Genomic DNA, 27,165 nt, shown 5'->3' with positions numbered 1-27,165 from the left:
AAGGGTAGGAGTAAAATTATATCTATTACAGTAATCATACATATATTGTCATAGAAACACTTAAAATGTTGCACTTTGCTTTCTAATTTCACATAATATTACCATCAATGTTCAGCAAAATATGCTTGTCATATTTTTAATAAAATAATTTATTTTGTTGTAACTTTTTACAGACAGTTGAAGTTATAATGATGCTTCTATCATTAATTTTATGAAGACAGTGTTCTCCTATAAATAATCAATAGCTGGCTCTGAGAAAGGGTTCCCATTTTAAAATTTTATTTTTGTAAGAATATCATTTGATTGAATGTTGTTCTACAAAACATGTGAGTCATTCATTTTCTTTAATCAGAAACTATGAGCCAGAATAGATTATACCTGCTGTTTATGTCTAAAGGGGACTGAAACACTGGGCGTGAAAAATACTGTGGGAGGAGAAGAGGGAAATTTAGAGCTGTACTTGTCAAGTTTCATTACTTTTGATGGGTTATATCAGAATGAGAAATAGAGTTGGTACTAAACCTCCAGTTGAACCACCAGTCAGAAGGAAAATAGTGAAGTTGTTTAGGGAGGCTGTACTGCAGGATGTAACTACATTTTGAGTGATGATTCTTTGACTATAATTTTAATGATGTCAAAAAATGTAGCAGTTATGTTTGAATACCTGCCTAATTGGAGTTAATCTGTTAAATAAGCTATCATATTTAAGGCTGTCCTTAATGAAGTTCCTATAAAAATCCATCATGCAGTGCAGATCAGTGCAAGTCTAGAGATAAATTTTCAGAGGAGTTTGACAGCTCCCAGAAAGTCTAATTAGGGAAGGTTTTTCTTTAGTATACATGAGGGTACTTAGAAACATATAGATATGGCTTGTCTATGATACTTTCATATATGTGGCATCTTTGGCATATAAAAGGTAAACACATCAGAAAGAAAACCATAGATAGCCCACAGACTCAGTGACCAAGCAAATAAGAGAGGGTATAAGTGAGAGCAGAGAGTATGAAGTGGAAATTAGGAGAAGGTAGAGAAGGGACAATAAAGAAAAAAAGCCTAAATAAATTTTCCCTAAAATTTTTTATTTTAAAATAAAAATGTCAAATATAAAATTTCTGAAGGGAACTATAATACATTATTCTCCTTCAAGACTAATATAAGTACATATGGAAGAAATGGAGATGCCATAACAAAATACAAGGAAACTCTTAAGTCAGGGAGAATTGTATTATCTATTGTTATATGAGGGTACTTAAAAATGTTTGTGGAAAATGGAATTTAAAAAGATTACTAATCTTTCCACAAATTTTTTGAAGGCTCCTCATATAACAAATTACCCCAAAATTTAGTGGTAAGGACAAACATTTATTATCTCACAGTTTCTAAGGGTCAAAAGTACTTTGTTGGGTGTATCTACACCAAGGATTTTCAAAAAGTGGCAGTGAAACTACTGGCTATGGCTGCAGTCTCACTTGAATATCTGTCTGGTGGTAGTGGTGGGAAGGATGCTTCCAACCTCACTCACTCAATCATTCTGTCTCTAGTCATATCTGCTTCTCCATTACACAGCCTCACATGCCAGCTGGCCTCCCCCAGAGCGAGCAACTTAAGAGAGACAGATCCACAGTCCTCTTATAAACTAATTTCATAAGGGACATTCCATTACTTTAGTTGTATTCTGTGCTTTGGCATCAATTGAAAAAGGCTATCCCATATTTTAAGGATAGGGAATGTTTTTTTTTTTTTTTTTTTTTTTTAATGTGAACACCAAGAGGTAGAGACCATAGGGAGCCATCATAGAGGCTGCCTTCCATGATAGACGTTATTCAATATCTCTGATTTGTGCTATAGGCAATCTGATCACTTAAACTAAGAGGAAAACCAAAACTAGAAGAAGAAAAAGAACATATTAATGTGGATAGCACATGATAGAACAATAAATGCTAAATTAGAAAAATAAAGAGAAAACAAAGTAGATTCAATCCAATCATGTAATAGTCTGGGCACTTGAGATAAGGAGAGAAGACAATTCAGTTATTCTGAAATAACTGATGAGGGAAAATTTTATTGCATACTTCAGTGATGTGAGGATAAACGATTTTGGTAGAACAATAATACTTAAGTCTAGTGAAACAAGGTTTGAAACCACAAGATAGTGAATGAAAATCCAGAGTACTATAAACTGGATATGATCATGATGTTTGTGAAGATTCTGATAGATAAGAAACTTCTCTCAAAAATGGGAGTCAATAAAACATAGAATTGGCACTGGATATGAGTGTGGGTATTCACAGAATACTTCAAAGAATACTAACCATGCACTGAGCCCTGATGTGTTCTGGACACAATTTTGAATATTTTAGTTCTCTCACTTAATTAGAACATTAATTCAAAGGGGTGTTATTATAGAAGGAATTGTTTTTAATTTCCTAACTCCCATTGTTAGCACAGTAGATTAATTTAAACCAATTATTGTAACTCTAATGCTTTTGTCGATGGTCAGTTGAGGACTGGAGATATGGTCCATTTTTAGAGAATGATTTGTGAGAAGAATTCTACCATAGACACATGGAACAGACTATTTCTTTTCTACGAGAGAATCTGTGGGAAAGACAAGATTTCTCTTCTCCCCCTGGACTTTGTCATGTTTACATATAATTCTTTAGAACAGCTATACATATCTTGTTATTAGCCCAAGGATGAAGTCTACATCAAATATGGCAAATTTTTCCTGATTATTAAAGCTACAGGAATATCTTCAGAATAAACTCACCCTAAAGTAAAAACATCTCATGAATTCTCAATTTTGACAAAACCCAAAATTTATTATCCTTTTCTTTTTTCTTTTTTTTTTTTTTTTAGTAATTATAGAATGAAAAACATGGAATGGAATCCCAGAGGTATGAACAGTTTCTCTTTCCTGATAAGACAGAAAAACTGTGTTACATCCCTTTAAATTTTAAATAAAGGAAAAAACAAAAAGATTGTAGGTTGATGATATGAAATTAACAGCTTGGCATCTGTGGCAGATAACTACTTACTGCCAAATATTTACCCAAAGAAAAACATTCTTTGCTGTCAAATTTTATTAGAGCTTGCACTGAGCAAGGAAGAGGTCTCCCAGGAATATTTCTTGTTTGACAAGAAATGAACACAGTGTCATTTTGCTTTCTGTTTGTGGGAAGACAAAAATAAACACTTATTTCCATAATTGTGATATCTTCAGAGTTCAGACATTCTGCCTATCAAAAATAAATTGTGGGATATGATATAGCATCAAATAACAACTGGCCATCCACCATTAATTCCTTGGTATTACTATAAGAGGCAAAATAATAAGCTGGGGAATATCAAGCAGCCAATTCTAATTGCAATGAGGTTTGAGAAAGAAAATAAACCATATGCTTTCTGTGGACTTTTAGGAGCTTGCATGATACAGGGCTGTCCATTGGGATTCAGCCCCTGCAGCGTTTGAACTCTGATCCCTCCAAACACTGTCACTAGTGGACACCGTGTTTGCTGCTTTGTTGGTGATTGTTTAACTTTGGATTGCATTCAACCATTCAACAAATCATTATTGAATATTTACTATGTGAAAATTGTTGCAATAAATGCATCCCAAGTCGAGGCATTTCACATTTTTCTGTCATATATTTTACTTCTCATCTATTTGACATAATCTGTTAGACAAGCTCATTTTTGACAATGGCAATGCAGAAACATAAATAGGATATGGAAGGGGAGTTAGAATTTAACTTTAAATCTTTTAGTTCCAAGGATATATGGACTTTAGCACATACCCTCTAACTAATAAGGATAAATATAATGATCATTAATAATACTACATCAGATATTTTAATATATTACAGTGTCATAATTAATTCTTTCTTCTTACCCTTTCCTGACCAAACATACTAGACTGGGAAATGAGGTTAAAAACAAACAAACAAACAAAAAAAAAAACCTACGCTAGTTTTTCTCAATTTTTTGCATTCTAATAGCTGTATCCCAATAGCTAGTCCAATACCCATGTCCTCTAGCTCAAGAGTGTGTTGAGGAGTACAAAGTTTCAGTTAGACAGGATGAATAAGTGCTGGAGATCTACTGGACGGCATGGTGACTATACTTAATAATAATGCATTGTATATCTGAACTTGCTAAGAGAATACATCAAAAATTTTCTCACCATACACACACACACAAAAGATAATTTTGTGAGTTGATGTGCATGTTAATTAGCTTGATTTAATCATTTCACAATGTATGCATATATAAAAATATCAAGTTATAACTATAATTATATGCATTTTTATTTGTCAATTATATATTAATAAAGCTGGAGGAGGAAGATGGGTATAGCAAATATTAATAAAACAAAATTGAAACAAATAGTATAATGTACACTGCAAGTGGCTGCCTTCATCCATTTTCCCCAAGGTCCGTGTATCCCAAGTAATAGATGCGACTTATTCCAACATTTCTAATGTGCTTGTCTACCTGGCAGCACTGTTGTCCATTTGTAGCTCTCCGTTGTTGAGGACTGTGCATGGGCATCTTCTCTCTTTTCTAAAGCATCCTGGCTACTTTTTTGAGAGTAAGTAACATGTCTGGAGAAATGATTTCATTTTATCTTTCTTAAATTCCCTTTTCCTGCTTGATCCCAATCTCCAACCCCCACCCACACCTCTCCCCCATCCTACAGATGGGCTGTGATCTTTCTACTCTTTTCTTTCCTAGGGAATTAAAACTCCAGGTGCTTCATCAAATCATTTTCCACATTTTAGACCAACTTTAAACCATTTTTGCCTTTCTTCCCCGTTTCACTTCACCATCTTTCTGTTCACCATCCAAAACTGCGAATTAGGTCACCCTCTTCTCCAAAGCTCTCACTCAGCAGAACTATTCTACATATTTTTATCACCCATTAATGCCTCATAGAGGCACCATGAATTAGTGGAAAGAACTCGAACATGGATTTTGGAAGCAGCTATGCAGCAATCAATGTTAAGTTATTGTCTCCACTGTTCATAAAAACCTTTAGCAAAAGTTCTAGTATGTGATGGTGTAGCAGGGTGACAAAGGTTAAGAGTGAAGTTTTGTATATTACATCATAGCTAGAGGAGAGGCTTTGGAATGTTTTCACCACAAAGGGATGATAAATGCATGAGATGCAGGTTACATTAACTACCCCGACCTGACCATTATACAACATACATATGTACCAAAACACCAGATTGTACCTCATAACCATGTACAATTACAATGTGTCAATTAAAATAAATACATGTTTAAAAACGTCTGCCACCCCGTCCACCGCCGCTGCTGCAATGGGTGCATCCAGGCCCTGCCACCAGGGTGGAGCCCTGCCACCAGGGTGGAGCCCTGCCATTCTCCCGTGGCCACCACCGTCTGCAACAACCAGGCTGACCACAGAGCCGAACCAACCCCACCCCCGGGCCCTGAGATGAGGGGCCAAGGGCTTTAGTCCTGTCCCCCTTGCCCCCTCCCCCTGCAACAACATCTTAGAGTGCACTTATTAGACACGAGGGTTTCTATCGTGTATGTAACTTATCTGCTCATGTCCTCCACAAAGTTTCTGCTTAGATGTTTCTAATTCATTTTTAGGAGTTCCATTTTTCATTAAGAATGTTAATCTTTGTGTTAAATTATTCCTTATCAATTGACATTAAAATTAATTTTTTAAAAAAATCAATTCCAAAAAGTAAGTAAATAAAAAATGAAATAAATAAAAGCATTTGCCATAGAGAACTACTTTGACTTGGTGAATCTGTAAGATACAAAAAAAAAAAAAAAAAACAACCAAAAACTGAGTCATATTCTAATGTATAATGAGTGTGCCCAACTTTCCTTCTCCCCCCAACAGTTACAGAAATCACAGGAGGCAGGGCATGGAAAAAAGAGTGATATTTCAGTAGAAAAGTGAAGACGGTGCTAAGGGTGAGTGGCAGAAATGAAAGCCCATTCACCATGATAATTCCAAAATGTGCTTCCAGGTGGTTTCAGAGTTTCCACAAGGTATTCACAAATGCTCTATTGGGTTGAATAATGGATTAGTGTGAACCCTAAACCAGTGACTGGTATTCTTATAACAAGAGGGAAAATTTGACAGAGATCCAGGGAAAATGCCATGTGACAGTGCAGGCACAAGCTGCAAATCAAGAAATGCCTAACATTGCTGGAAAACCACCAGTATCTGGAAGAGGCAAAGAAAGATGCTATCTTAGAGACTTCAGAGAGACCATGGCCTTGCCAACACTTGGATTTCAAACTTCTAGCCTCTAGATCAAAGATGGAATAAAACTGCATAGATTAAAGCCACCTAATTTGTTATGGTGGCCTTAGGAAAATAACACAAGTGCTGTGAGTCATTCTATACTGAAGAATATATGGCACATGTAAAGGATAGGGGTTTACATTCTGAAATTAAAAAGATGGGCTTATATCTCAGCTCTACCACTTAGTACTACAGCTTTGGGTGAGTTTTTATCCAGTTCAAATCTCAATTTCCTCATGCGGAAAATTTTAATAAAAATTCTACCTCATTCATAGGATTATAGCATGAAGAAATTAAATAATGGTATAAAGCACATGCCAAAGTACCTGGCATATAGTAAGAGTTCTATAATTGCTACCTATGCATTTATTTTAAAAATATTGACCCTATAAAAGTGACCCCAAAGATCAGAGGCGTACCCCGTGAAATGACACATTCAGTATAAAACATAATCATTCATTGATCTCTTTATTCTTCCCCACAGAACAGCTAGCACCTGTCATATAAGCACACTACTCTAAACACAGACATTTTCATATAAAATCAAGCCATTATCCAGCATTTCAGCAGCTCCTAGATGTTTAAAATTCTTCCTAGCAATACTCCAGCCTCTTCAAAATTAAAAGTTACATAAAATATCATACATGAATGGGCTTGGAAGGAAAGTGAACAACTTTCTTTGCCTTTTTTTCCCTTTGCAGTAACTCACCACGGATGAAGTCACAAGACTTGTGGATTTTCCTGATCTGTATATCTGCCTTGGGGCACATTACCTTGCAAATAGTTGACTCTCAGTAAGGTGTCAAATGGGAAAGAAGATCCACGTAAAATTAGATAGGCTCTATAGGACAGCATTGCTCAGAGTTGTTATGATGTAAGAAGCAGGAAGAGCCCTTCAGCAGACAACAGAGCTTTATCTGGCATTAACGATTCTTAAGCTCAGTGTGTCTATTAATCACCTGAAAACCTTGTACATTGTGAAGATTCCTCAGCTCCCACCCTCAAGAGATTAGGATTTATATGGTCAGAGTTGGGACCCAGAAATTTGACATTTTAACAGGTTCCTCAGGAGATGCTGATGCAGGTAATCTGGGAGTCATTTTTTGAGAAACATTGACCTGTATGAATTAAGGAGCAACTAGAATGTAATAGTTTTATTTTAGAAATATTTTTTTAAGTCACATCTCAAGGTATTAACATCTAAAATGACACATTTTGGTTTCAAGTTTTCAGAGCAAAATTCCACATGAGAATACTTCATACCATTTTCTCATTGCTATTCCCCATGTCAATATGAAAAAAAAATGATCCCCAAACTCTTATCCACATGGTTACTTTGTGAAAAATATAAATTTGGAAACAGGACTTTTAGTTCAGGTTTTACTTATAGCTCCAGGGAAGTCTTAAGATTTGCTCTGCTTCTGGAGCCCTATTTGGGGGGTAGTTCTCAACCACTGCTGCATTAGAATTACGTGTGGAGCTTTAAAATATCCACACCTCAGACTAATTAAATCAGAATTTCTGGCTACAGTAACAGGGCATAGGGATTCCTGAATTAATTCTAATTGCAGCCAAGGTTGAAAACTATTGTTTGAGCTGAATAGATTTATCAAAGGCTATATGACCAAGGTCTCTGTCTGACAGTAAGGGGGAAAAAAAAACTCCTCCTCTATTTCTGAACATTCTGGTGCTCAGGAACTCATGTATAGCCTCAAGATTCATTATAGAATATTTGTATATGCACGAGACTGTAGGTAATGAGGTGGCTGTCTATTATGCATCCCAAATTTCAGAAATAAAAGATTAGGAAAAAAAGATGGCTTACTACAGAAGTTTAGGAGAAATAAAACATTATAATCCACTTGTAATTAGTTTAAGAGCCAAGAAGAAGGGAGGGTATATGGAGAAAAAGAGAAATTAAGAGAACTGTGGTCTGCCTGAGAGCTCACCTATAAAAGAGTAAAGTTAACAAACAGGAAGATTTCTTAAATAAAATTCATATTCCATATGCCTAGGTTTAGATACAGAGTATGTTTGGGCTTAGAATAAATTATTGTTATTAAATGAATCATAATTATTTTATACTAATAAGTGGGACCTGGACTTATAAGTTATTTTGTTTTTAATTTTGCCTAAATATTGTCCCTCAGAAAGATTAAACAGTTATTCCTATAATGATTAAAACCTACCCCAGTATCCCCTGTTCCAACACTCCTACATGCATGTATATTTTTCCCTGAGAAGATCTCAACAGAAAAAAAGTTAATGATAAATAAACTACTCTGAGTTTCAAGGTAAAAAGGATAAAAAGATAATTGACTTTTCTCCAGCAAATGGGAGTAAACAATATGTAGGCATGGCTGTCAGGAAGAAGTATCAGAAATCTGAGCTTCAGTTAAGTCATTCTAATGAAATCTAGTCAAAACAAGTGGTTATGTTCAAGAAGGTTTGAAATAAAGTGTCTTTAATTCTTTCATCTATTTTAGAAGTTACTCTTTTCACATGATTTTACTCTTTACCAAGAACATGCATATAAGTGTTTATTAGTATTAAGACATAACAGAAAGAAGAGAAATTTGTTATTTATGGTGGGAAAATGATTGACTGATGTTTCTATTCATTAATTCTAGATAAGGAAAAGAGACTTACTTAATCTGTTTCACCAAATACTAGACCTGAATGACTGCACAGAAACATTCTGAAAGCTGAGGTCACAAGTAAAATTTTCAAAAAGATCTGTAGATGTGCTCTATGTACTTTAAGGTGATATTTATTTACTTGACATCATAAGCATACTAGAGAATAAGGTATTTGGCAGTATTTATAGATCTCTGTAGATAATATTTTGGCGTAAATAAAGTTTATGTTTTAATATCTCTCCCGCTGTACATTTGCTCAAAAGTATTTCTGTGACTGATGGTGATGTTTTGATTCATCGCCTTGTTATTTTATGAAATACTACGAGGAAATTCCTGAAAAGGTTTAACGGCCACCAGCTCAGCCTTATGATGAAGGTGATGCAAACTGGGATTCCGTCATGAATGAATAGTCTTGCATCATGCTACGTTTATTTAGATTATGAGATTTGTTACTGGTGTACCATTTCTAAGAGTCACAAAGGGTCTGCAACTATTGGGATTAGAAAATTATCGCAGGAGCAAGTCATCAGTCTGATAGGCCAGAAGTACAGTCTATAAAATTTAATCTTTGACACCTCATTTCGAAGAACTCTATGGAAGAGAAACAACTGAGCATTCATTTCTAGCCAAGTGGAGCTCATAGTACTGAGGCACGAAACCAAGGTCTCAAAGGACAAACCTGTCATCTTGGAAATGTTCTAGGATGAATGTACAAATTCTAAAAGCTTCTAACCATCAAAGAAAAAAATGAACCAATTTTCTAAAGGTGAGGTATTCCATACGTTACACCAATTTTCTGGGCAGCTTTGTCTCAAACAAATGGTAAATTTGACCTTTCAGGTATTATAAATGCTGCAAACTCTGGAATGAATTGAAATGTTTTTCTTAAAGTTGGACTTTTTAAAATATAAATCTGCAGATTTTTTTACTTTTTGCAGATATTTTATAATGTCTAAAATCATAGTATATTTATATTATTATTCCCTAACAAGATCATGAGTATTCACAAACTTATAATGGAGATAATCAATTGATGATATCTACCTAAATAATACTTACCTTGTGAAATACACTTTAACAAATTGTTAAAAGGACTAAATGTAATTGGGTTAAATGGCTTGCATAATCTTCCCACATGTTCACTGCAAATTACCTTGAAGTGATGATTTTGTAAAGAAAATGTAAAGGAACCTCTCTATTTTTTTCTTATATAAGCTGGCTCTACTGATACAAGTAAAAGAACAATGATTAATCAAGTGGGCATTGTACATAATTAGCCAAGTGATCATGTATACATTTCAGATAATAAGTAGATTTGGAAACTACATATTAATGAATAAATTGAAACCTCTCTGCTTTCAGTTTTCTTTTACAAAATGACCAGAGGAAGGAGCTGGCCAGTTAGCTCAATTGGTTACAGCACAGCTTTATAACATCAAGGTCACAAGTTCAGATCCCCGTACTGGCAAGCTAAAACAAACAAACAAATGACTAGAGGAAAAATATTAAGGAAAAAAGATGTTTCTGTACTTTTGTTTCAGATTTAGAATACTAATCAAATTCCCTTATAAGATAAAATTATTATTTGATGGAAATAATGATCATCTGAAATGTCCAGTGTATTGTTTATTACTTAAAGCACTCTCAAACTCATTTGCTTATCAGTTGATGTCTTACAGTTTAAAATAATTTATTCATATGATTTGTGTTTTATTGTCCTAATAAAACCACAGCTGTGAGAAATCTCTTTGTTTATTGGAGGGAATTCAGAAATTTCTGTTTATATACTAGATTTTATACTGTAGTCAGATTTGTAAATGACTAATTGATAATAAAGCTGATTTCTATTCTGCATATGTTTAAATTCAGAGCCTAATGAAAATAGTTACTTACAGTCTAAGGTTATGATTACCTAACTTCCATAATATAAATTAAACATATAAACTCCATGATATTGGTCCATGGATATGACACATATTATTTTTAACCAATTTACTTGATGCTAAAGAATATCTGCCTGTGGATTATATCCCTAAAGTCAACATAGGATTAAAATTTTCAATAACACAATTCCATGCATTATTAAACAATGAGTATCTAAAAGAAACAAATAATGTATTACTACTTTTTAAAAAAATATAAGCATATATGTACATATTTTGGGGGTAAAGTATATGCATTTTTTAATTTAAGCACTTAGAGTTTGGGAGAGAAGTATTGAACAAGACATCATCTGCATTTTGACCAATATAAAATTGTTCATAACCCTTCCATCACTAGCCCCTTCCTCATGGCAACAGTTGCTAATAGTTTCTTGTGAATGATATAGCAATTTTCTAACACAAAGCAAAACATATGTTGAGCAGCATTTATTTCTTCTGTAAAAGATAAAACAATAAAATAAGGTATATAATCCTTCCCTCAAAGAACCAATAATCAAGCAATTTTAGGAACAAAAAAATTTACAAAGAGTTTATCATTTAGAGATACTTTACTTCCTTATTATTGGTGCATAGTAGTGGTTCCTATGGTTATTTACAAGTATAAATATGACAATATTGCACGGGAAGAGAGACAGAACCTACATGACTTGATCAACCTAGAATTGTCCTCCATTCCTATTTATCCTAGAAGAGAACATTCATTGCTTCCACTTTTGGGGGGATTAAAGAGACCATCAAGTCTTTAGAATCATAGTTATGATTTGGATGAAATTATTCAAAATTTTTGTTTTTTAGGTTCTTTTTCTCTAATATGTATGTGATAGCAACAACTTTATCATAGACATGCTGTGAACCATAGGTGAAATAATGTATTTACAATTTTAAGCCAAATATTATTTAACTTGAAATCAATATAAATACTATTTTGTTTATAAATCTATATCCTGGCATCAAAATACCACGTGATGAGGAGGAAAAGCAAGCACATTATAATATTATGTTACATTTGACAATTACATTAAATAGATATTTGATTTAAAATTTTGAATTTAAATATAACTACTTTAAACAACTTCATGCATGTTAGGGTATAAAGTGAAGAGCAGACCAAATGTTGGTGTATATGTGTATGTGTATGAGTTTACTCTGCATTCAGGTATAATTGGAGCATTCATTAGATATAGTAGGAATAACTCATTTTCAAGGTATAAGTATGCTCCTGACATTTTACTTATAATATCTCAAAACCATTTCAACAAAAATTTCTGGTAAATATTACTAAAGCCCATCTTAAACTTAAAAGAACTGAGTTCACCAAGGTTAAATGGTTTTTTCAATAATACATACTTAGAAAGTGACAAAGATTGAGTTCAAACTAAGAGCTGTCTGATTCTTAAAGATATTCTTTATTCAATAAACATGAAAACAGATAACTTTAATACAACATTTAGCAAAATAAATAAGAATAATGCTATTAGAGTACAGAGTCAGGCATTATTATATGTTGGAATGCTTTTTTTAACCGTAAAACTAAATGTTTATTTTCTTAATATAAAAGAGTTACTGTTGTAATTTATGATAAAATGTAGATTCCTACAGCTTTATATATAACCAACATATCTAATATATAATATCTGTATAAAACTATTAATAAATATTAATATATTGATTTTAATTTTATAGCTATAGAATTTCAGTAAATATAATCTCTTTGAAGAATATTTATAGGTTAATATAACCACTTTGATTTCCTAATGTTAACATTTTTACATACTGGATTCCGATTTCATTAAAAATAAAATAAAACATTAGATTCAATTAAAGTTTTATTTACTCATTTTTCCAGTGGTCACTGCTTCTATGAAGTTTAATGTATGAAGTAGACTCATGTTTGTTTAGAGCAAATCCCAAATCCTGATTCAATATTTGTAGACCTGTATTATATCTATAATATCTGGGCCGACCCCGTGGCTCACTCGGGAGAGTGTGGCGTTGGGAGCACAGCAGCGCTCCCGCCGCGGGTTCGGATCCTATATAGGGATGGCCGGTGCGCTCACTGGCTGAGTGCGGTGCAGGCAACACCAAGTCAAGGGTTGTAATCCCCTTACCCGTCACAAAAACGACAAAAGAAAAAAAAAAGAAGAAAGAAATAAAATAAAATAAAATAAAATATCTTAATACAACATTTATCATTATTTTAAACAACAGCTGAAATAAAATGTGCAGTGTAAAGATATCCCAATCTACTATTTCCACAGCTACCTTGGGCTGACCTCTGAAATCAGGTTGCTAACTTGCTAATGAAAACTCCCAGGGAGTTAAGAACCAGCTTTAGTTTCTACGGCCCTTCTGTTATTGCTCTAACATGGGGATTCACAAATCTGTCTACATAAAAAATCTTCAGGGGAATATTTAAACAATATTGATGCCTTTTCTCTACACTCCTTTAGGCAGGTCAGTTAAATCAGGAGCTCTACTAGAATATACCTGCCAGAAAACTACAGCATATATCATTTCTGATGGAGAAATTTAGAAACTGTCTTTTTATAATTGAGAAAAATATAAGAAGTCTCACTCTTACTCTCTTCAAAACCGTAAAGTTGGTCCTCGCCAAAGTAGTAACACAAGAAATAGAAAGAAAAACAATAAAGTTTGGGAAAGAAGGAACAATCTTTAATTTTAACTGAGGTTCAAAAAATGTTTTTAAAATCACACATTTTTAATTGAAATGGGAACTGGTGTATCTTTTCATACCTCACAGATTAAAACTGTATCCAATAATGAAAATTTGTAATGATAAACCTATCTCAAAAGGAAAAATGTTAAATTATACAAGTTCATATAAGGAATCAGAAATGTGCACACTAAAGTTTTAAAAATTTATGTTAAAACAGCATATATGAAAGAAAGTTTTTAGTGTTTAATGTGATAAAACATAAGTTTATTTAAACAAATTTGTGTAACGGTTGACTTCTTGTTGAAGCTGAACAAATTACATTTTACTGTACATACTTTAGGGGAGTTATAGCTAAAGGAAAAGAAAAATCCTCTAGGTTCTCTGTAAGAATATTTTATATCTGAGATAAAAGTTCCCCCAATATTTTACATGGATATACATGGGCAGGGTTGAATTTAAATACAGCAGTGACTTCCAGCATCTTTTTAAAGGACACTTGAAAAATGAGGAAGAAAGGTCTCTGAGATTTGTGATTTTTACATGCCTTTGATACTTTTGTTCTATCTCCAGGTAAAATGAGGACACAGTTTGGTTGCCAAGTGTGCTCAGCAGCTTCATAGCAAGAGCCCTTTGAGGAATGAGTCAGTGGGACAGCAGGAATTAAAGAGGAGTGAGTGACAAATAGACCCATATTCCCCTTTGGGAGAATGAATGTCAGGAAGTGGTTTTGCTTCTTCCATGCCTTAAGGCATATGACTGAGGTCTCTACAGAATTTTCTAGAAACAATGTTTAATTCATTTTCTATTTGTGTTCAGAGACTTGGACATTGAGTTATTGAGCTAATTATTTAAAGTGTGTGCTTTTCTTTTCCTTATTAGTGAAATAACTCGGGAGCTTTGCACACTTCAGGGTACAAAAATAGTGTAAAGATACTCGCTCAAGTTTGAACCAAAAAAACTTTTTTTCTCTCCTATTTCTTGCCTCTCAAATTTTTATTCATGATTCAAAGACTTAAAACTTAGTTCACTAAATCAAGCATCATAATCAACACTGAATCATCTGTAGTTACAGATGATACTTTCCATTTCAAAAAATAGTGTAACTAGGAGCCTACTACCCAATAACATAAATAAATTAGACCACACCTTTGTTTTTAAAGATTACATTGAATTATCAGAATAATTTGAAATTACAGTCAATCAACCAGTGGTGCTTTTTCACATTTCTCTGTCTTAAAGCCAAAGTTTTAGAAATAAAATATCATTTTGCTTTTAAGTGTTTTCTTAATTTTTTTTTAATTAATGGACAGGATTTCCAGTTAAAATTTAAATATTTCATATAATATAGTAGTAATTTATATTAGAAAATATTGTCTTGCCTTAATGTGTCATTGAAAGATCTTGAACATAACCAGCACAATTTTAGGCAAGGCCAAGCAGAAAATGGCTGTCAACCCCTCCCGTCTTCCCTTTAGAAGCCTCTGACTTCTGCAAAATAGAAACCCTTTTGCTTCCACATGGGTGCAATGCCCCTCTCTTGCAAGTCACCTCATTGATTGCTTCAGCCAGCCCTTGGTGCCCTACAGCCCATATAAGTTCTCCCACCCCAATGATGGTTGCCACCCTCCGTTTTGAGTGCAGCCCAGCAGATTCTTTTCTTTTAATAAAGTTTGATTTGTACTCGGCATTTTGGCTCACTTTCTTTCAGTCATGAGGACAGGTTTCTTTTTGGTTTTGTTCACAGCTACATCATCAGTCTAGAAATGTGCCTGGTCCCCAACAGTGTTAATTTGTTGAACAACTGAATCGGCATTATTTAATACCAAATCCATATGATAATGCTTTAGTTTAGCATGAAAAAAAAGAAAGAAAGAAAAGAGAAAGGGTCTCATATCTTTATTAGCAGTAGATTTAAGAAATAGACTTTTAATAATATCTCTTTTCGTATTGTTGTGAATAGATATAATGAAAATTCGCTTTATACAGCCTGTTAGTTTCTTATTTTTACCATTAAAAATAATATTATAGGAATCACTTCCTAAATGTTGATTTTTTTTTTTCCTTATAGTCTCACAAATTTAGAAAGTGTTTACTTCTCCACAGTTTTGTTTTCATTGTTTTTAAAGAACCAGCAGAGGATTTTTTTTTTTAATGTCCTTATTAAAAACAAACAAAAAGAAGCAAAACTTAATTAAGTATCTCCTTAAGTCCTCAAGAGGGCAGTGAATAAAAGATAATTCCATCACCATTGGCCCCCAAAATGACAGGACTTTCATATAAGAAATCTAACAAATTAGGAATCATATTTTCTTTTATTCATCCTCCTCCAAGGAATCATATTCTAATAATATGTTATTTTTATCTTTCAAAAACTTTTCTCCCAATAAGATTTTATTTTAAATAAAGAATGAATGTAAAATGAGTTTAAGAATCTGCTATTCAGTGGCTGTACTAAGGTTTTTGTTTTATTGCTTTATTTTGTTTTTTTGTTTTATAAGCAAAGTCCTTAAAAAAAATAGTGTTCAAAATAGTGATATGATCATATAGCTAATTAAAAATATAGCAACCCAAAGAGCTGTTGTTGAAGTCTTTGCCAAGTTAGTGCCACAATAAAACAAAGGATCTGGGGAGTGAATTTCTATGATATATTGTTACCACAGCCAAGTGCAGTCAATTTACATGTTTAACCAGAATATGAGTTTCAGAGCACTGTCCACAGAGAGAATGTAGTTCACATCAAATTGATTTTATTTGTAATCTAGCTCAATGAGATGCAAAAGAATCCATAATAACTCTGCTGCAAATGATGCTGTCAGGGGAATTTCCTCTGTAATATATTTTGTCTTCTCAAGTTGGAGTTTAAGGCCTTGGAGGAAGTGTTTTTTCTTTTTGGACCCAACCTTATCTTCCTATCATGTATCCAGAGAAAGCTGAAACTAACAGCTACTCTTTTGAATTTACTCTGGTTTATATCCCATGACTAAACTATAGCCCTTAAGAAGTAGTTAAGCTTCACTTGATGAAAAGCTTTTGAATTAAAGAAATATGTTTCAAAGTATTACTTTCAAATAAAAGCAAAACCACTTTCAAAACTTCTATCATATACATTTCATTGCTATTCTAAAGAAAAGGAATTTTAGAATAAATTTCTACTGGATCCTTGTATTGGATGAATATTCTAAATGTATATATTCTTAGGTTTTAGCCTAAGTACGCTGAAGTTGAATTTAAAGTTAGAGGGTTTTCTCTAGGTAATATAAAAGGGATGAATACTGTCTCCAATCCGAGCTTTATACTTGCATGACTGGAGGTATCTTCAAGCAAATATGAGTACCTAGGAAGCATTTACCTGCATATTTATAAATTCCACCAGATATATTCCTATGAATAAAGTAACACCAGGTAAAAACAATAATAATGGATAAAGTATGAATTGCAGCATTTTTACATGTTATCAAACCATTTATACCATAGAAATTTATTGCTGTTTATAATCTGGAAAGGGATTAATTTTAAAATCCAATGTCACATATAATAAGAAACATATAATTCTCCAGTTATTTTTATAGCCATGAGTTTTTTCAGCTATTAGTCAATAAAAATTGATTGCAGTTCTTTATATTTATAAAATCTAAAGGGAAACACACAAAATTAAATCATCAGTATGTTTTTATTGTGTGATGATTTTATATAAGTAGGTAATGTGCAAGAAGTAGTCCTTATTTGGTGGAAAATTATTTTATTTCCTCTTAATTTATTGCCTGGAAATAACTTATTTTGTTCATAACTAATAAAAAAATATAGAATGGACAATCTGTTTAATCCATTATTTAGATTAAAATGAGAGAACACTGAGATTTACTCCCTTGTGTGGCTCGAAATGGTATGATTGCACACTCAAATCAGTTTTGTTACTGTGATTACCACTTGGACTTTGGGAACCTAAGTATGAGAGTGACAAGAAAACAATGGGAAAGTATTTTTAAAATATTTTTGATTTCTTTTTTTTGAACTCAAACTTCAGTTGGAGTGCTTGACTCTCGTGTAGCACTGAAATCATCAAAATCTTCATAGAGGTCATTTGGAAATCTTTTTAATTTTACCACAGTAAAATATTCCTTTGCCTATGAAATATTAGTATTCTTTTATCTATGAAATTACCTGCATTAGACTATTAAGCAGCTTATGTGGCAAATAAGTCCAGTTCCTGGTGTGAAAGGGTAAAGGTTAATCTCAAAAGAAAAGGATATTGATACTAATTTTAAAAAGAGAAGCATCAAATCAAATAAACACACTTATCCATATTCTACGTTATAAATAGGGTTTGGAGGAGGAAAGTCAAAACTAATAAAGTACCACTGACTTTTACAACTTTGCTTCAAATAAAAAGTAGAGTGAAGACAAAAATATAAACAGTCGTAGGCAGAATGCTAAAATGAGCAGTTGTGTGTGTGCATGTTTATGACTTTTATCTAATAGTTCTTAGACATACTTAATCCCTCAAGACCAGAATCTCAAGAATATAAATCCTTTCCATGACTTTAAGCCAGTGTTGGGCCAAGATTTAAGAACTCCGTGTTTCAAACGGTTGAAAAGAAAAACAGTCTTTAATGAGCTTGTGGGACTACAAAGAGACACACTGAAGTGATTAGCCAAATTATTTGAAATGTCTTGAGAGTAATAGTTTTCTCAGTGTAATATGAATTTAAAATAAATATGATTCTGATGCTCTGAGAACTAAAGCCAAATTCTGTTATTTGCATATCAGTTGAGGTGGTTTTTTGTTTGTTTTTGTTTTTTGTTTTTTGTTTTTCTTTTACCATTTTCCACTTCAATTTTCTTAAATACATATTGAAAAGATTCTTGGCTCAATTACATATTTAGTTTAAAATGAAGAATTGCTTATCCAATTTTATATAAAATAGCACCTCTAGTCCTCTATCAAATTTATTGTTTATTGCCCTAAAGGCTTTCATAATTATATATATAACATTCATTGGTTGATTTACTCTCTTTCTTCCAAGAAAGTCAACCCCTTGAAAGCATAGATTTTGTTTGTTTGACTCACAGCTTTGTTGCCAGCAATTATTGAAATAAACGAATGAATGATCTTGAAAATTAAATAGTTAAGCATGTATGACAAGGAAAAAGTCATTGATTCTTGGGCTAACGGCAGTAGAATGTACTAGACTAGAAATTGTTCTATCTCTAGACAAATTTTATACTTGTAAGGGCTTCAAGGAGGAAGAAGGAAAACAAACTTTAGTTCGAGTGCTTTACTCTCATGTAACACTGAGATCATCAAAATCTTGATAGAGGCCATTAGTAAATCTTTTTAATTTTACCGCAGTGTAAACCTGCCACATCAAACTCATGCTGTACAAAGCAATTGATACAACAAAAAAAGAATTGTTTATTTTGTAACTACCCACTGGGAAGAAAGTCAAGGTTTAGAATATCCAGAATTATATTAACTTTGGTCACAAGCAAATCGACAAGATGGAAACAGAACCCAGCAGGGAAGAAATAGAAGAAAGAAGCAAAAGAAGTAATAGAAAAGATCATTCATAATGATGCAGAACAAGTAGTGAAAATAGTAATCAAAATATAAATAAAAATTTTAAATAATTGCATACCCGTCTGGACACCCAATTTGTTCATACTTGGCTAAGTGTAAGACAGATAACAGGACTCTTTCTGGTAGAGGTTTTTGCTTCTCACTATTCCATATATCCTGAAGCTTGACCATAGTGTCCTAAGAGAATGGCTCAAAGAACAAAACCCAGTGGAGACTAGGTTCCTACACATAGGAACAATAAGATCTCAAGGACACCATAGTTTGGGTGTTAAATGAAATGTAAATGTGCTTCCTACCCACCCCCCATCTGGTGAGACTAATTCTAGTTAAGCTTTCCTTATTATACACTAAAAAGAAACGTCATAGTCATAAATTTTCAACAGTTTAGGGTATTTGAGAAAGCTGATTAAATTCATGGAAACATACCCCAAAAAAGAACAAATATACACACACATAATACTCTCTCTTTCTCTCTCTCTCTCTCTCCCCCCAGTTTAATTTAATAAAAAGTTATTTTCAAAATAAACAATTCAATGATTTACATTCTCTAACTATGATATATATATATATTGCAAATATAGAGACAAGTCATTACACTGAAAGTAAACAGAAACTCAAATGAATAACAGAAATTAAAAGATCTACAGAAATATGACAATACACTTCTAGTTAATAATGGGAAAATATCCCTTCATAGCAGAAAACTGATCTCTTTTATTTTATTTTTTAAAAATTCAGAGTAGTTTTCCACTGTCCATAAAAAATCATTCCCTTAAACTGATTTCTAAGCTTATAGAACTAAAAGAATTTTTGGCTTTTCTCATTAAGTATCTAATATCTGACTTAAGAGAAATATCAGACTCCTGCTTTCAGAGTTCTGCACCAGAGAGGATACCCAAGAATTATTTCTTCCAGTAACCTATTTGCCTCAAGAATAATCTAGCTATTATTTCTGCCAGTTTTCCTTCCTCCTTATTCTATTTACTTTAGAAAAACAAATCTTGAGGGGCAATAAACAGGCTTTTGCTATTTCTGTCTACATTTCTAAAGTAACAGGAAATTGTTTATAGTAAACTATAGATTATGTGTGTTAAAAAATGTAATCTTAATTTATGTATTTCAAATTATAAAACACTCATACACATAAACCTCTTCAATAAAGCTCTTTAAAATTTTGCTCTGTCAAAAATTACAGATGCACTTTTTATTTAATGTAGTTTGGAATGTCAAAGTGCTAGCAAAATTCCTAAAGGTTCTAGATAAGGAGGTAGGATGGGGCAGAGCTCAGCCAATACCATTACCTGTCTTTATATCTGACTGAGAGAAATTAGACAGCTAGAGTTAAGTAGAAAGTCAGTTAGGACACCACCTCATTTGTACTTCTGGACTGAATCCAATTCTGCCAAGACATCGAAAATTGATAGGTCAAAAGTCTCTATATTTGTTCTTCTCTCTTTCAGATCTTTTTGAAACACATCACGACAACAGATCTTTGCAATCATTAATAAAATTAAATGAAAATTTCTATAATAAAGAGATGTCTCTTTTAAATATATGTATCTACAGTTCTTGTTGTATATAATATTTACATAAACAAACTTGATATATACACAATATTTAAGTTCAGCTTATAAGTTGAAATTCTGACTAACTATATCCCTTATTTCATCCCCAATTAACCGATTCATATGCAAGCCCATTTACAATCAAATATGATCATTCTCTTGTCAACACCATTTTAACAGTTTATAAAGGAAATATAATAAAGATAATTATGAAAATTCAAAGCTAGGTTAAAAGAGTAATGTAATTCCACATTAAATGAGAACAAATTATAAAATGTTTTCTATTAAACATAACTGAGAAGAAATATATTTTTTGAAAATAAATAGGAATTTCATTTTAACATTCAGACTGCTTATCATGCAATGTTATTTTAAAATGGTGTATTTCAGACACAAGAATAGAGGGCTGGCTTTTTCTCATTTGAGTTTCAAGGTCTTAGTTCTTTCTTCAGTAAAATGGCAAACTGTAGGAAAACTGTGCATACTCCAAGCAAAATGATAACTTATATCCACTCAACAATAGAAAATAAATTTCTGCCTTATCTTGTCCATTTTTTAAAATTCCCAACTAGAAGTCATGTTCTGCTCTCCCACAGTAAAGATTTGGTATTTAAGAATTCCCTTTTGGAATTTTTCCCATACCATTGACTCTTTAAAGACTGTCCACAATAAGTATTTTTTTTAATCGAAATGTACTGATTGTACATATTTATGGGGTACAGAGTTGTATTCCAATACATGTATACAACGTGTGATGATTAAATCTAGGTAATTAGAATATTCATCATTGCAATACTTAATCATTTGTTTGTGATAAAAACATTTGATCTCCTGTCTTCTAGCCCTTTGACAACATCCAATAAATTATTGTCAATTACAGATGCCTAGCACTACTGTATACCATTAGAACTTATTTTCCTTATCTAGCTGTAATTTTGTGTCCCTATCTCCTGTCTCCCTCCCCTTCCCAGTCACTAGTAACCACAACTTCTAAAAGTTCAAGTTATTATTTCTGTTATTTATTTATTTATTTTTAGCTCCCACTTATGAGTGAGAACATGAAATATTTATCTTTTTCTGCCTGATTTATTAAGATAATATCTTCCAGGCTCATCCATGTTGCCATGAATGATATGATTTCATCCTTTTTTTATGCCTGAATAGTATTCCATTGTTTATCTGTACTACATTTCCTTTGTTCATTCATCTGTCAATAGACACCAAGGTTGATTCCATACCTTGGTTATTGTGAATAATGCCACCATGAACATGGGAGTACAGATATGTCTTCAGTACGCAGATTTCCTTTCCTTTAGATAAATACCTAGTAGTGGAATTCATGGTTCATATGGTAGTTCTAATTTAAGATTTTTGAGTAACGTCCATATAATTTCCATAATGACTGTATTAATTTACATTTTAACCAACAGCACATCAATCCTGCTTTCTCTGTATCCACTGGCATAAAAGCAGAAACACAGACAAATGGAGCAGAAAAGAGAACCCAGAAATTAATTCATACATCTACAGCCAACTGATCTTTGACAAAGGTGTCAAGAACCTACACTGGGGAAATGACAGTCTCTTCAATAAATGGTGCTGGGAAAACTGGATATCCATATGCAGAAGAAAGAAACCATACCCCTATCTCTCACCATATTCCAACATTAACTTGAAATGGATTAAAGACTTAAATGTAAGACATGAAACTATAAAACTGCTAGAAGAAAACATAGGAGGAAATATGCCAAAATATTGGTTAGAGCAAAAATTTTAAGGGAAAGTCTTCTAAAGCACAGGTAACAAAAGAAAAAAAATAGAAAAATGGGATTATACCAAATTAAAAAGCTTCTGCACTGCAAGAGAAACAACCAATAGAGCAAAGAGAGGAACAGCAGAAAGAAAGAAAATATTTGCAAACTATTCATCTGACAAGGGATTAATATCCAGAATATACAAGGAACTCAAACAACTTAACAGTATAAAAAAATAAAAATAAAAACAAGTAACCCAATTAAAAAAGGGGCAATGGAACTGAATTGGCATTTCTCAAAGGAAGATATACAAATGGTGAACAGACACATGAAAATGTGCTCAACATCATGCAGCATCAGGGAAATGCAAATCCAAACCACATTTAGATATCATCTCACCCCAGTTAGATTGGCCATTATCAAAGAGACAGAAAATAACATGCTGGCAGACACATAAAGGGGATTGTTGGTGCAAATGTAAATTAGTGAAGCCATTACGGAAAACAGTATGAAGGTGCCTCAACCAACTGCAGACAGAACTGCTGTAGGGTCCAGCAATCTCACTGCTGTATGTATACCCAAAGGAATGGAAATCATCATTTCAGGGATACAAGCATTCCCATGTTTATCATAGCTCTGTTTTCAATTGCTAAGAGTTGGAACCAACCTAAATGTCCACTGATGGATGACTGGGTAAGGAAAATGTAGTAGATATACACAATGGAATACTACTGTGCCATAAAAAGGAATGAAATACTGCCAATTACAGCAACAAAGATGAACTTAGACAAAATTATGTTAAGTGAAATAAGCAGAAAGAGAAATACTACATGTCCTCATTCATAAGTGGGAACTAAAAAACAATAACAGACAAAAAAAAGAAAGAGACAGCAATCACAATAATTCATTGAACTTTTAACAGGAGACCAGAAGTGAGGCTACCAGAGGTGGGAAAAAGAGGAACAGGAGGAGGATTAGTGAGACATTGGTAAAGGACCACAAAAAATGTTTATATTGTGTAATGATAAATATAGTAATAAAAATAAATAAATAGAATGCTATTTATTAAGCACTTGCTAAGCGCTGTTTGCTAAGCTTTTTAAGTATAATAATATATTTAATTTGTAAGTCATTTGTGTGAGGTAAGTACTTCTAGCCCCAATTTCTTTCCCAGTATTCTCTGATGACTTAAAGATGTGACCTAAGTAACTTGTCCTTGAGCAGGATAATTTGTCTTGGTTTGTGTGTGTGTCTCTCTGGATGTGTGTGTGTGCATTTCTACCAAAAAAGCTCATAAATATTAGTTAAAAAAGAGGAAAGTAAAACAACAAAAAGGCTATAATTAAGTTAACAAATACTAAAAAAGACAGGTAGGAAAACATTCTCTATTTCTCATTTTTTTACAAAATAAAAAGTAAAAATTTCTGAGAGTATATAAAATATAATAATTCATATTTGCAACAAGTAAAAATATTATAGAATTACTAAATATGAATATAGCTCCATCCCAACAAGTAGTAAAATCAAAACTTGTTCTTCACAGATTCTTAAAATATAACTGTATGGAGAAGAAAACCAGTTAAGAAATCCTAGATGAGTTACTTGGTTGTGATTCGTCAGATATTTCTCCTCTCACTGTAGCCTTGCATGTCTGATCACTGGAAAAGCAACATTGGTACACTCTCGAACTTCTTTGCTTGCTGCTCATAAAACATTTCCTTGAATAAATTATCAATTTCTTCACAACTACTTTTGCTAAGCATATACATATGACATGGGACATTTTGATTATTTGGATTCAGAAGTATTTTAGTTTCATCTTTCTCTTCTCATAGAAACACGGTCTATCCCACCAGAAACTTGCCATCTAGCTGGAGAGACACCAATAAACTGAGAAGTCAATGGACCATAAAGTGCATTTAGTGCAATTCAAAGGAAAGGGGTTTATGATTTGTGGTTATGTATAGAGCATACATAAGGGTAAAAAACACCTTAGGTTAGCAAGGCTATAATGTATGGGGAAGAATTTACAAGGCCTAGTCAGGCTTGAGCTAGGCCTTAAGTGATAGCCGGTACAGGTATAGAGGTATTCAGAAGTTACTTTATTTATAGCCTAAGCCAGAGCAAAGGTAATGTGGGCTAGCCAGACTTAAGGGTGGAAGACATAACAGAAAAAAGGAGATGCAGAAACACAAGGTAATTCAGATGGACCTGAAAGTTTAACATCAAATTCAAAACTCTCTGAAGTTCAAATATCTGGAGTTCCTCAATTGTCTGAATTGCAACCTCTAACTATCACAGTGTTGACGGTGATTTTTATTTCTATGTTAAAAATTTAGTTATCCCAGTTGCCAACTAGAAATCAAAGCAAGTACGTGGAGGCAGTCTTTCAGAGATGGATTATTCTCTTTCATATTCTATGCCTGTAGTTCACGTAACAACTACCGAGAGAGTGTTGTCAAGTTTGGCTAAATGGATGAAATAAGTAATTTTATTCTAGATGTGGATAACTTGGAGAATATATTTTGGTTTACTTGTGCTTTTTCTAGAATTATAAATGTTAACCACAGTGATAACTTTAATGTTCGTATTTTAAGAAAAATAATAAAATAATACATAAGTTCGAAGAAAGGTAATTTGTGTAAGCACATAACATCAAAAATGGTTAAGTGGGATAAATCACTGTTTCATTTAATCTAGTCTTTTCCCTTTAAGACTAAGAGAATAGAATTACATTTTTGAATTTCCAAAAAACATGGATAATAAAAATGACACCTGAATGAAGGAAGGTTGATTATAATGAAACATTACAAAGATGGGAGAGTTTAAATTAGCCAAAGGTTGCATCTTCTGCTTGGTTAATGTCCTTCAGGCTTGCATGTAAGAAGTAGTGAATGTTAAATATTCTGCAAAACTCTGTAAGCCTGCCTTGGCAAGCACTGATTAGAAGAACGGAATACCAACTGTAACCAACAGATTTTCTTTTCATTTATCTGCCACTGCGAATACTAAATACTTTCTTATCTCCATCACTCTCAGGAGTTTTCTTGCAATGTGCCTATCTATGCATATTCATCACTCTGACAGCAGAATCAAGAATAAAAATTCAGATAAAAATATGATGTGCATTTCTTTATCTTTTAAATATGGACATACATGAAAAAAAATATATACCAAGACAGCTTCTTAGACTGAAAAGAAAAATAACTGAATTTTTTTTTTTTTTTTCATTTTAACCTGATAAGTGTAGAATAATTGCACATACTGATCATTTGGGTTGTGGATATTCACAATTCTTTCTTCTCCTGAAAGTCAGTAACAAAGGGCCTTTCTATAAGAAATCCTGGATTTACTGCCTCACTGATTATATTTCTACAGATTATTCATACCATGCAGCCACTCGGGCAGATTGGTTCAAGCACACAGACAGAAGATTTTTGAAGTTATGGAAGTTCTTGAGCTGACTGTCTGGGTGAGCCTTCATTGTACACTCAGACAAAGACCTCAGAGACAACAGACAAGTTCAATACTTGAGTGGTTCATCACCGCAGTACTTTTACAACTACTGTTCTCTGAATAATGTCAGACAGTGGGTTTTTACTACTTTGAATTGCTTGCATTTATCAAGGACTAGTAAAATTCTTTTAATAATTAAACTATATTATGCCAACTAATATCATTCCTAAAGTAAGCAAGACATTTTCTCTATAAAACTTTATATTGGTTAACTTGGGATTTTTTTATTGTAAGATATTTTTTCTACTTTTGTTATTATTTCAGAGATCAAAGGAATAAGTACTTCGTATTATTTTGAGGTAAACTAGATTATGGGGTCTGTTGTTTTGAACTGAGCTCCTTCACCAGGCTTCAACAAGCCAGACCAAACCAAAATGGAGTCACTCATGATTAATGCCACATGGTCAAACTGAAACTTTAAAGAAACAGACATATCTTAAAACAGACCAGTTTTTCCTGAAAACAGAGACTCCACTCTACCTGAGTCAGCATAATAAGTAAGGCCCCTCTGCTTACAAAAAGTAACCTGAAGTACCTGATATTAACAAGCTTTTTTCTTTCTATTATTCTATTATTATTTGTTCCCACTTTCCAGAACCCACTGTTTTGCTATTGCCCAGTGGAAGCTCTCGTTCGATTTTGTGTAATGGAGGCTGCCCTAACTCATGAATCTCAAATAAAAGCCAATTAGACCTATAACTAAATTCGTTGTAATTTTGTCTTTTGACACTTCTGGCAACCAAGAAAAAGACACAAAGGACACTGGTGACTACTCACAAAACCCCTGAGGAACGCAGGAGAGGTGCTGCTGACCACTTTTCGGTTCCCCATCTTCCTTCTGGAGTCCTAAGAGTTGTAAGTTTGTCTCGTGTCCAGTTCTGCTTTTTTTGCATTGAGCCTCTTAATCTTTTTGGCTTTTGAATCAAAGGTTAGTTTGTGCTGTGAGAGAATGCATGACCTTGGGGTGGGTATCAAGGGTTATTTTGTTCATGCTGTGAGAGAGCATATGACCTTTTGGGGTTTTCAGTGGCTGACAAGTCACTGGCAAGAGCTGCAGTTTTAAAGGTAACTGACAGCAGTTGCAGTGTGGTTATTACTGCAGAGGGTGTGAACTCTGGCTTTTGGAATTCATGGGGAATTGTGTTCTATTCTCTTTTTTTTTTTTTCTGTCTTTCGTGAATTCAAGAAGGGGAAAATCACT

This window comes from Cynocephalus volans, chromosome 7 (genome assembly GCF_027409185.1).
Source record: "Cynocephalus volans isolate mCynVol1 chromosome 7, mCynVol1.pri, whole genome shotgun sequence".
NCBI classification, from domain to species: Eukaryota; Metazoa; Chordata; class Mammalia; order Dermoptera; family Cynocephalidae; genus Cynocephalus; species Cynocephalus volans.
Note: the sequence above shows the minus strand (reverse complement) of the source record.